Genomic DNA, 13,279 nt, shown 5'->3' on the forward strand with positions numbered 1-13,279 from the left:
ACCTGTTTTATTAGTGAAAAAGAAAAATAATACTTATCGCATGTGCATTGATTATCATGCCCTAAATAAAATTACTGTTAAGAATAGATACCCGATTCCTAGACTAGATGATCTTATGGATAAGGTACAAGGATCTGCCATATTCAGTAAGATAGATCTTAAATCTGGATATCATCAAGTAAGATTGGACAAATCTGACATATTCAAAACTGCATTTAGAACACAATTTGGACACTATGAATTTCTGGTTATGCCTTTCGGTTTAACTAATGCACCAGCCACATTTAGTCGTATGATGAATCGCATATTTTTGAAACATCAGCATTGTGTCATTGTTTTCTTTGATGACATATTAGTTTTCAGTAAAAATGAGAATGGGCATTATGAACATTTGTCTTTAGTTTATAAGTTACTAAAAGACAATCAATTATATGCTAATCCAGAAAAGAGTGAATTCTTCCAAACAGAAATTGAATATCTAGGACATATTATTTCATCAGAAGGTATTAAAGTTGACCCTAAAAAGATAGAAGCAATTTTAAATTGACCGATACCCAAAAATATGCATGAATTACGTTCTTTTCTAGGTCTTTCCAGCTTTTATAGAAAATTTGTGAGGAATTTCTCATTACTTGCATTACCTTTGACAAAACTCTTAAAGAAGGGTATCGTGTATAATTGGTCTGACAATCAATAATTTTGTATCTGAATGCTTAATTTGTCAACGAGTAAAAAGACACCATGGTAAACAATATGGTTTATTAATGCCATTATCCATTTCATCACGACCATGGGAACATATTTCAATGGATTTTATCACTGGTCTACCTAACACTAAAGCTAATCATGTTATGATTTGGACTGTTGTAGACAGGTTCAACAAACAAGCATATTTTATTCCATGCAAGAAAACCTTAACTGCATCTCAAGCTGCTCAACTGTTTTTGAAAACTGTTTTCACTAACCATGGTTTACCAAAAGTCATTATTTCTGATCGTGATTCTAGATTTTGCAATGATTTTTGGATTACTTTGTTTGCTAACTTAGGAACAAAGATTGATTTTTCATCTGCATTTCATCATGAAACAAATGGTCAAACAGAAGCTACTAACAGTACTATTTTAGATCTTTTGTGTGCTTACACCATTTCAAAACCACATACATGAGATACATATCTACATTTACTTCAGTTTGTATATAATAACACACCACATATAGCTACAAAGAAAGCACCATTTGAAGTTATTTATGGATATCGATTGCCTACACCTGTTACATCATTATCAAATAAAATTCAGACTGCTGATGATATTGCTAACATGCATGCTACTATTTTTGATGAAATTAAAGATATGATTGCCAAAGCCCAGCAATCATACACAAAACAAGCAAACAAGAAAAGAAAAGCTATGAATTTTAAAGTTGATGATTATGTTTGGTTACGAATTGAAAAACCAGATTACAAAGTGTAGATAAACACCCCGTTGTCAAATTAGCACCTAGATTTTATGGACCATTCAAGATCATATACAAAATCAATGACAATGCATTTAAACTAGAATTACCACAACATTGGCAAATCCACAACACCTTCCATATCAGTTTATTACGACCCTTTAGAGGACAATTACCTATACACCCTATCTATGAAAACCCTCCTTTGCTAGATGATGAAATTGAAATCCTTGAGCTTGAAACTATTATAGATACTGACTTTATGAACACTAGAACTGGCCGTAGATATTCAAGATATTTGGTCAAGTTTAAAAATCATCCTGTTGAAGAGGCCCAATGGATGCACGCTAGAGACCTAAGTGCTTTCCCCACATTGTTAGCTCCACATTGAGCTAATAGTAATTGAAAACAATTGCTATCCCACCCCAGGGGTATGATGCCAAGAGGCATATTCCACGGTGGATTCCGTGAGGTTTTGTGGTGGATTTCGTAAAATTTTATTACCGAGACTCATACACAAGGTGAATTCTTTGTGCGAAAATTCGATGGGGACGCCTATCCTTTTCGGGTGTTTTGTTAATTTAATGTGTAAGTGGGTGATTTCATAGCGGGTGATTTCACAAAATATATATTTAAATTAATAAACGTTTATGAGTTTTGAGTGTGCACTCATAATAAATTAAGATTAGGATTGAGTTCTAACCAATTTATTTTTGTAGCTGAAGACTGCTAGGTATTCACTTTTGTCGATTTAATTGTAGTATTTTTCTAATAATTGTGAATGCTTTAATTGATGTGTAAAGCAAGCAACGGTGGCATTAGGAAGCATTGGAGGATAGCGTGTATTCAAATTATCATTGATTTTTTATGGGTGCATATCTTAGGCATGGCGTCCATATTTTGTCGCACTTATTTACTAAAGCATTTGATTTTTATTTATTACTTTTGTATGTGCATGGGTGCATGATTTAAATATTTGTATTGCACATTATATTTGGGTACCGCTTGACTTCTTGGGCGCCCAATAGCTTTAATTCTTTAGTGGCACAAAAGCAAACACAAAAGCTAAAGTGTGCTAATGGAAAACTGGGCTATTTCTTGAGCTTGAAGCTGAATAATATATAAAATACATGCTTTGTGGAGCGCTCACACAAGGCATGGGGGGAGATTGCACCCAATTGGTCTCTTGTTCATGTCGTGCAAGCTTTCTTCATTGTTTTTTGTGCAAAAAGTAAAGTTCTTTTGTTCTTGGGGACCTTCTGACACTCACTACGCGCGCATACAACGTTTGATCTGTGCACCAAATACTACATCTCTTGAGACCAATGTCTCATGAGTAGAAGGATTGTAGCATTTGTAAGCCTTCCTATCTTGTGCATACCCAATAAAGATAGCATTTTCTCAAGCTTCTTCCTCTTCTTATCTGGAACATGTACATATGCCAAACATCAAAAGACCTTAAGATGGCTAATGTCATGCTTTATCCCATAAATCCTCTCATGAGGAGTCGCCTCATGCATCCTTGCTGTTGGTGTATGATTCATGACATACGCAACTGTCATTACAGCCTTTGCCCAATATGCATTTGGTAGGCGCTTCTCATTCAACATGGCTCTAGTCGATTCCATGATCACCTTGTTTTTCCTTTTTGCCACACCATTTTGTTGTGGTGTGTACCTGCATGTCAATCGCCTTTTTATCCCATGGGCTTCCAAGAAGTGATCAAAGTCTTTAGAGACATATTCTCCACCACTATCATATCTCAAGCATGAGATGTAATAAGCCAATTCTTTCTCCACATGTCTCTTGTAGTCCCGAAAAGCATCCATGACACCACTCTTGTGCTTCAGCACATACAACCATGTGTACCTACTATAGTCATCTATGAATGACACATACTAGCATGATCCCCCAAGAGATGCATTATGTACAATGTGTAATGGTCTAGTAGTGGTGCTTGCATGCCTCATAAATGGAAGCCTTGATTGCTTCCCAAATTGACATTATTGACATACATGTCCCAATTCCACATGCTTGAACTTCGGGAGTCCGAGTACAACTTGCTTATGGTGCATATTTTTCAGCTTTTGGGCATTTATATGACCAATCCTTTTATACCATATCTCAATGTCCCTTATTGCAACATTGTCATGTGAATACATAGCAGCATTCAAGGCTGGGATTTTTGTATCCAATGTAAACATCCTGCCATTTCTTTTGCCTTTAGCAATGAGTTTGCCTTCTTGACTATACTCTTCAATGTAGCATCCATCTCTATTGAATCTAACTTGTAGATTTTTTTCAGCCATTTGTCCCATATAAAGCAAGTTTTTGGTAATGGAGGGTACATGTAACACATCATATAGTCTCTTTTTCTTGTCACCGTGCATCATCAGGGGAATGGTACTTGTATGCTTGATGTCATGCTGCATATCATCCCATGTGCAAACATATCCATAAGCACCTTCTACCAATGTATCAAACCACTCTCCATAAGGAGTCATGTGGTTAGATGCCCTTGAGTCTATATACCATACATAATCTACTTTGCTTTGTGTAGGAAACCCCTTTTTCACATGTTGCATAGAAAACAACTTATCATCCTCTTGCATACCACTAGAAGAGGCATAATTACCATATTGCCTTCCTATTACTCTCTGATCATTATTGTTCTTGTAGAAATCTTTAGCTAAATGCCCATATCTTCCACAATAATGACAATCCTTATCTGCATTTGATTGCTTTCCATGGCTCATTTGGGGCTGATGCCAAGTACCTCTTCCTCAAGATGAGTAACCCCCTCTTCCATGAGCATTAGAGGCACTTCTATTTGCTTGAGGCTATGTATTTTGCCATCCACTACCTTGTTGTCCATGGGATGCATATGCATTTCCAGCCCCTCTTCCTCTAAAGTTTGACCTTCCTCTTTCACCTCTACCCCTTTGATTTGAGTAAAAGACATTTTCCCTGCTATTCTTAGACCCACTGGAACTTATATTGAGTCCAAGCTTCACTTCTTCATGCAAAAGAAGTGCCATAAATTCATCAAAGTTAGGCTGCTCTTGATGCACTAATATGGAAGTGTTAGATTGCTTGTACTCCTCTCCAAGTCCATGGAGGGGAGTGGCGACCAAATCATTATCCTCAACTTTAGCTCTAATTGAGCCTAGTTGCTCTGCAATTGTTCTAATCTCACTCACATAGTCTTCAATAGACCTTCCATTCTTGGATATGTGGCTGAATTTTGGCTTCGATTGTGTCTTTCTTGCATGAGTGACACGGCCATAATTCTTCATCAACAAGTCCTAAGTGACTTTTGGTGATGTACAATTTGCAATTTGCATAGCTTTTGTATCTGACACACATAAGGACAGCCAATGTAAGACCTTGCTAGCCTTTTCCAACCATGTCTTATGTGTCTTCAATTGATCGTGTGTTGGAGGTCTATACTCTAGTAGCATGGGCTCATCTTCAAGACCTGTGATTAAATCCCAATAGCCTCTTCCAACCAAGAAGTTTGACATCTTGAACTTCTATAAAACAAAGTTGTTGTAGTCCAGCTTTTCACCTACTATCTAGATAATAGTATCTGATGGACCTAAAAACGGGCCGGCACTGGCTCATGCACTAGCTGGACCTCGTCACTACGCACAAGACAACCCCTCGGCCTCGCGGCCAGGAGCGTCTATCAAAATCTCTGCCTTCCTAAACATTGCGTTTGTAATACGTTGTAGTCCAACTGATCCTAACTCAATATTACTCCTCAGAGGGAGTCCCTTTCACATAGCCAAAAGGCTCGAATCACATACACATGGGATTCCTCCTACGGCTAAATGCCGTCAACCCTCTGCGACTCTCCTACACCTTGGGGATTGGCCCCTCGATGCGTCGCTCAACATTTAGACATTTCGCACAAACGTCGCTCAAGGTACTCACTAAGCGTGTCCAGGAATGTACCATTGTCCTTACTTAATTTCCCCTTTAGGATCCCACGACTAGCCTACAGCATGGGTATCTCACTGCCTCTCAACGTAGGTCATGTCCTAATAAACCAATTGCAATGCATGTCCAGGAGCTAATCACTGATACTTTTAAATTCTTTTCATGCTCTATGCATTTGGTAGATGCCTAGTGCTCAAACATTTAACAAACAGTATCGTGCACAAGTGCAAAAACATTATTTTAATGGTTTCCAACTACCGTTCGTACTTCGTTGCATGGGCCTAGCACCGAGGTGATCCTCGTGCTACTAAGCTCTTAATTTTAATTATCATCCGTCCTAAATGCTATGCATAGAAATCAGCAACTTTCCCATCATTTCACACGGCATTTAGACATATTTCAACTTCTCTACCCTTCCCCGTTTAAGTATTGCATCGTTGGATAGGTTTATAGGGTATTTCTCCATCATTTTATGTGGAAAAAACAGAAAAAGACACACTAGAACAAGAAGGTGGGGTTGAACTGAGGCAAATCCTCATGCTTCAGTCCCCACAAACATTCACAAACATTGCTCTTATTTATCCTTATTTTTCGAAACCCAAAATGCATTTTTCCCCTATTTTTTAGGGTTTTTCCCTATTTTCCCTTATTTTTCTGCATTATTGAATTGCTGAAAATTCAAAACAGGTTATGGGCTGTGGCCCTTAGTTCCTTCTTGCAGAAAAATGAAAGTTTAGTTGATGTTCCTATCCATTTTTCCATTTTTATGCCAAAAAACCGTCATTTTCCCTTGTTTTTCATGTTTTTCGTGTTTTAGCATATTATTTTGAACCATAAAATGCATATTTTTCTGATTTTTTGATTATGACCAGCAAGAACTCATAGAAAACAGCAACATGAACAATTATTATCCCACATGAACAACATTTCATCCATCAAAAGCCATAAAAGCTCAAATTTCCTTTGAAAATTTTAAATTACCGCTTATTTGCGTGTTTCGGGTTTTGTGTCCATGGCTGTAGATTTGGAAAACAGCAGCACTTCATGTCCAGCAACATCACAAACCACCATTTCCAGCCCGTGGAGCAATCCGATCCATGCCGGACAAGCCTCCATCATTCTTTCTTCTTCCTTCTTCTCCCCACATGAACTTGCCTTTAGAAGAGAGAGAGGGAGGAGAGAGAAAGACTGAAATCAGAATTCTCCAAAGAGGGCATCATTGCGCGAGCGAAGGGCGGCGAAAGAGTCAGGATACAGAGGGGAATGAGGGGCAATGATGATTGGGGGGGGTTGTTTGCAGGCTGGAGATGACATGATCAACATTGAGGGCGCATTTTTCGGACGTGATGGCGCCATCTCCTCCTCCTTTCTCTCTCCACGATTTGCATCTAACATTTCATGTGACATTTAATCTTGGGCTCCCAAGAGTCACTTACTCATTTTGGCCAAATTTTGTCCACCTCTTCGCATCTTGACCGGTTTCTTGGCCATTTCCCCGTCCGGACTCGGAATCGAGCTCTGAAAAATCCTGGGCGTCTGGCTTAGCATCCCGCATTGGCCAGTAGCTCGTGTCAACCCGCACGACTGTCTGAAAAATTATGAAAAATCAACAAGTGTCGCTCGGGCACCTTTAAAGCACTTTGGCGCTTAAAATCGTCCTAGATCGAGCCGTCGCCTTTGACAGTGAATATTTTTCCATTGATATTCATAAATTTTTGCTATTTTTAAGCACTTTCCGGCACCAAAATTCCACTCTCATTGGCGACCACGGGATAGGGCGACACAGCCCGTCGAATCCACGAACATATCTGCACATAAACAACCAAAGAAGCATCAAACTGATACAAAACAATTATCATCATAAAACTCAGCACAATGCTCCCCCTACCCCTGGCAGAACCAAGGCATAGCATCCACAAGGAGTAGGCCTAGCATCATTTAATAGAAGATCCGAAGCGAGCCACTAACCAGCTGCTCCAACACAGCCAGACTAAAAAGAACTGTCAAAGAGGTTGCCCTAAGTGGTAGTCTGAACTACTGACCAACTAAAGACAACACAACTAGGAGCTCCTACAAGGCGAGGACTCCTATAGCCTGATCAAGAGTATTTTCTTTCAGTACATTTCTTCTTTGAGGATTTTATTGGATGAACATACTTGGGCATGTAAAAAGGAGGGAGCTGAGCGTAGTGACCCAAGGAGAACAGGGCATCGGCCTCAGGACCTGTCGCAGCACCCAAGAACCTACCAAGCCCTCACAAGGTGACACTTAATCCTTTTCTCACGCTCACTTTTATTTTCGCTCCAACCTTCCTTGTTTTGATATTATTTTTCCAGCAAGAAGCCACCCCTAGGAAGACAAGGTATCGGCCCCGGGTCTGATTCGTCCCCAGGAACCTACCAGGCCTTCGCAAGGCAATGAGCAACGGCTTATATATTTTCATTTTTTTTCTCTTTTGATAGGGGTTAGAACCCCTTTTTACACACCTTCGCATTTATATTCATCTTTTAGGATATTCAGGATGTCTTGGTATTATCATTATTATCTTCTGGCAGGCTTCTCTAACTGCCTCACTACTAACAAGAACTCCTAGAATGGTTGCCTAGCAGGCTAGCAGAACAGGGCCACTAGGACATCCTTCTAAAACAGGTCGTTCAATGTCTAACAATGTCGTTGCTGGAGGCAATGACTACTCCAACCTCCCTCAAACATACTTAGCCTAAACTTGGGACTTCATGCCTTGGTTGCCGGTCCCCAAAAAATGTATCCCCTCGACAAGTACAAATACACATATAACAGGAAAGAAAGGTACTCGTAAAGGAGAGGTATCACCTGGACTGGCCACAAGAAGCTTCCATCGCAGCAAAGGCTCCTCCAGGCTCCACAAAATTCCACGAACCGCGAAACTTGTCCAGCACAACACTAAACAAAAACCCAATTAAACGCACCCGCACTAGACAGGGAAATGGCCCTCTTGGCCTAATGAAATCAGACATGACTTTGCTACAAAATTGAATCGGCCCTCTTGGCCTAATGAAATCAAACAACACTATGCATAACATCCTCCTGGAAACAATTATGATAGACATCAAAGCATACCATTCCCAGGGGAACAGGGCTTGTAGCCCTAACCTAGGTGCATTAAATTATGACCTATCCCTCCTGCGTATATCGCAAGAGGTGTTCGTATTACATGTCGTCGAATCAGTCTGTGGGTCTGAGATAATAAAGGCAGATGAGTCTCGCTTACCCTCTGCATCACCCAAATCAACCATCGTCTGCCAAAGAGGGCATGTTCAGAAAGCATACCCCACAAACGACCAGGTCCTGTCTCACCATCAATAGATATATCGGGACAAGGCCCACAATTAAAGAAGAGGTCCTCTTCATACGCAAGATTAGCCAATGAATCGGCAAACTGATTCCAATTCCGTGGAATCAGCTGAAAAGACACTCTATCAAACTCGTCTAGCAGGGCTATGGCAGTATGATGGTACATACAAAGGATGGGGTTTCGTACCATGTACGTCCCATTGAGTTGATTTAAAACCAACTGAGAGTCCCCTTTCACCAACAACTGGCGGATACCACCCTTCTTTGCAATATTCAAACCCATAATCAGGGCTTTGTATTCGGCCATATTATTGGTAAAATTCGCCCCGAGATAAGCGGCTAACTTCATGACAATGCATCGTCGGGGGTCTCGGATGACAACTCCTACACTTCCTTTTTTGCATACACCCCTGGACGCCCCATCAAAGTACAAGGTGTACGTCCATAAAGGGTTTACATATCCTGCCATCCTGAACTCTACTTGTAATTATGGTAATCGAAATTCAGCATATTCAACGGGTGGACTGTAGGCTCCATCCCTCCATCATCGTTGAATTCAACAGGGATGCTCGTCAAAATTTGTAGGCAGTGATGGCAGAAGACCTTGATTTCCCAAATAAATGTCCCGCCTTCTTGCTCAATCACCTTGTATCCTTTGCTCCACCAAATGAGCTTTCCCTGATGATACCTCTGTTCCAAATATGGGTGTTCTAAATAAGGGATCAGACGACCCATCAACCTCTATCACGATTTCCTTGCAGATGTTTGATCGATCTCGCCTAGACCTGCAAGGCAGTCATAGCATTAGTGCAATCAGAAATAATAAGGTTTAATCTTATTAAGATTAACCTTATTTTTAAATTCTATCCCCTCAAGGTCAGCTAACAAAACTGTGGATTTATTCTTTCCTATTCTATCGATCCTATAGGGCCCATCCCATTTGGGCTCTAGCTTGCCTGGAAATAATTCACGTCGTGCATCATAATACAGAACAAGCTGTCCTTTCTTGAAGGTGTATTTCTTGGCTTTGAGGTCGTGTAGCTGCTTCATTCGGTGCTTTGCCACTTCTTGGTGCAATAAGCTCTACAACTTAAGCTCATCTAAATGTGCCAGTGTCGTCAAGCGTTCAAAAAGTGCGTCTTCATCGCTCAAAGAATGATTGATGGCAAACCGAATAGTCGGCAGCTCAATTTCTAAAGGCAAGACACACTCCTCCCCATATACTAACTTGAACGGGGTATGGCCAGTGGCTCGTTTGAAGGTAGTATTATAAGCCCACACAGCCACGTATAACTTTCTATCCCAATCCCGTTTCTTTTCCGACACAATTTTGGACAGGATGTCCACAAGCTGCTTGTTGGTGCTTTCAACTTGCCCATTGGCTTGCGGATTATATGGGGTTGTCTTGTTATGCTTGATGTTCCACAACTCTGTCAAACCTTTGATCACCTTATTCAGGAAATGGGTTCCGCGGTCCGACACTAATTCTTTCGGCGGACCAAACCGACATATTATCTGCTCTAGAAGGAAACTAGCAGTTTCTTTAGCATCATCTTTCCTTGTTGCACGTGCTTCTGACCACTTTGTGAAGTAGTCAGTTGCTACAATGATGTACCGCTTTTGCGTAGTCGATGACGGAGTAATAGGACCCACAAAGTCTATTCCCCACTTCTCAAATGGAAGTATCGCCATAATAGGGGTGAGTGGTCGTTTCCTATTCTCTCGACTATCATGTCATTGGCAAATATCGCATCTCTTAACATACGCAAACGCATCCTGGAAGATGGCAGGCCACCAATAACCTGCTCTTAAAGCCTTTTGTGCTGTGAGTCGTCCAGCAAAATGGCCACCGCAAGCAGAATCATGGCACTCTTCCAAAATGAATGGCACCTCGTCAGGCATCACACATCGGCGATAGATGTCATCAACCCCTTGCCGATATAATGTACCTGCGATCAAGGCAAACTTTAACGCTTGCTGCTTAATTTTCCTTTTCTCAGCCTTAGATAGTTCGGATCCCGCCTCTCCCGTTGATAAATAATGCGTTATTGCAGCATACCAGGAGGGAATAGAGGCCGTATCTATCTTAAATAACAACTCCATGTCACTACCTTCAGCCATAGATTCTTTCGGCTCCCCAAAGTCCACAAGACATTCCACGATGCCTTGCAACCTTGGTGGCTTACTCTTGATTTCATAATCAAATTCCTGCAAAGTGATTAACCACTTCGCTAAACGATCAGGCGGCTGTAACTTATTCATCAATAGTCGAAGTCCCTCCGCCTTCGTATACAGCACGACTTTCTCATAGAGAATGTAATGCCTGAATTTCTTGGTCCCAAAGACCATCGCTAGACACAGCTTCTCCATGTAGGTGTAATTGATTTCGGATACCCCCAGCTTCCGACTAGCAAAAGCAATCGGGTGGTACCACTTCTCTTCCCAAATTTGGGCTAAACAGCAGCTGATACTATACATGGTGGCTGCTGAGAATATATAGAACACCTCACCTCTTTTAGGTGCTTTTAAAACGGGCGCTCTTGCTAGCTCTTGTTTCACATCCTCGAATGCTACCTTACAAGGGTCACCCCATACAAACGAACAGCTAAAGGACAATAAATTTGTAAGCGGCAACGTTCTTTCTGCTAAGGCGTTGATGAATCTACGGTAGTAACCAACCGAAGACAGAAAGCTATGAACCTCTTTCGGAGTGCGTGGTGGACCCATGGCAACTATAACTTTGACCTTCTCGGGGTCTGTCGCAATTCCTACCGAACTGACCACATGACCCAGCAATAGCCCATAAGGTACTCCAAAAACACACTTCCGTGGGTTTAGGGCGATGCAAAATTGTCTACAGCGCTCAAAGCATTTTCTTAGAATGCTCAACTGCCTTTCTCTCACGGTGGCAGCCCCTAAGTCATCAATAAACACCTTCAACTCTTCAGGGGATATGTCACCGAATGTCTTATCTGCTGTTCGTTGCCACGAACCAGGCGCATTGCATAAACCAAAGGCCATCACATGGTACGCAAAAGTACCAAATACAGTAATGAAAGTTGTTTTCAACTTGTCCTCTTCTGCAATTGCCATTTGGTTATATCCTGCAAAGCAATCCATAAACGAATAAATCTCCCTACCCGCTAATTGATCCAAAATCTGGTCAATAAATGGCAATGGGTAATAGTCTTTAACTGTCTGCTTATTCAGCTCCCTAAAGTCTACACATAAACGGATCTGATTATTCTTCTTCTTTCTGATCACAACTGGCGAACACCATTCCGTGTGTTGCACAGGAAAAATCAAACCCGCTTTTCGAAGCTTCTGTAACTCTTCAAACAGGCCGTCCCTCAATTCGAAAGGCATACGCCGTACTTTCTGTCGTACAGGACGGCTGCCCTCTTTCAACGGAATTGTATGAACAGCAAGACTAGGAGGGATGCCTCTCAACTCATCATAACTCCAGGCAAAGATATCACAGAATTCCTGGATCAAGGCCACATAGTCCTCCCTTTCTGCTGAGCTGAGCATAGAACCTAACTTGATTGGCCGCGAATCATCAGGCGTACCAAGGTCTAGCTCGATAACATCTGCATCTCTTATATGATCTTGGCCCTCTATCGGCTCGTTCAAAGTGATCTGATAGATGTCCTCCGTGGTGGATCCCTCTTTGGACTCATCGCTCGATGATGTCTCACTGGCAGATAAATCTTCTAATGTCTCCAATTCTGTCGAAGATAGAGGAGCTCTCTCACTCTGCGGGGACTCAGGATAAGCATCAACCACCACACGCTGGGCACCTCTGCCGAATATCAGTCGACGGGCAGGTATATCTACTTGGCAGTCCGCTTGCAAGATCCAAGGTCATCCAAGTAATACTTGGTAACTTGGCCGCCCTGCAAAACGAATCACCCTAAAGTCCAACATGCATTCTACATTTGCAACAGTGATATGGACCTTAGTAATGCAGCCTTCCGGCTGTCTCAAACTGTCATCTGCCATTCTGAGAATTGTGGAGGTGTCTTTCTGAATCGCAAGACCCAACCTTTCCATCAGTTCAGAACTCATAATGTTAACAGATGATCCCGTGTCGACAATGGCATAATCTACTAATATCCCATCGACATAGGCTGCAACCCTTGGGCAATGCTTCTCAGCATGCTCAAACCAGTCATCACCAACTCGCGCAATACCCAAAGGTTCTACAATATACCCGGTACGTAGGATCTTTCTAAATTCCTTACGTACTCCTGGGGAAAGCTTAATAAGCTGTAAAAGATTCACATCCGGCTTGACTTCGCAAAGAGAGCTCGCTAAATCGAATTCATGATAGTTCGATAGAGCTCGCTTTTCACGCCAAACCATCCGCTCTTTAGGTCGCTGAACCGGCTTTATTGCCTCTTTCATAACTTTCACCTTCTTCTTTGGTGGTTCCTTATCGGCTTTACTTTCCACGGGCTTCAAAGGTCCCCCTTCCATGGCAGGATCCAAAACTTGCGTTCCTTTGTCGCCTTGTTTAGGGTTTCCGTCGACAGGCTTACCCTTGTCG

The sequence above is a fragment of the Lygodium microphyllum genome, chromosome 13 (genome assembly GCF_053477565.2).
Source record: "Lygodium microphyllum isolate KBCC chromosome 13, Lygodium_microphyllum_v1.1.10, whole genome shotgun sequence".
In the NCBI taxonomy this organism is placed as follows: domain Eukaryota; kingdom Viridiplantae; phylum Streptophyta; class Polypodiopsida; order Schizaeales; family Lygodiaceae; genus Lygodium; species Lygodium microphyllum.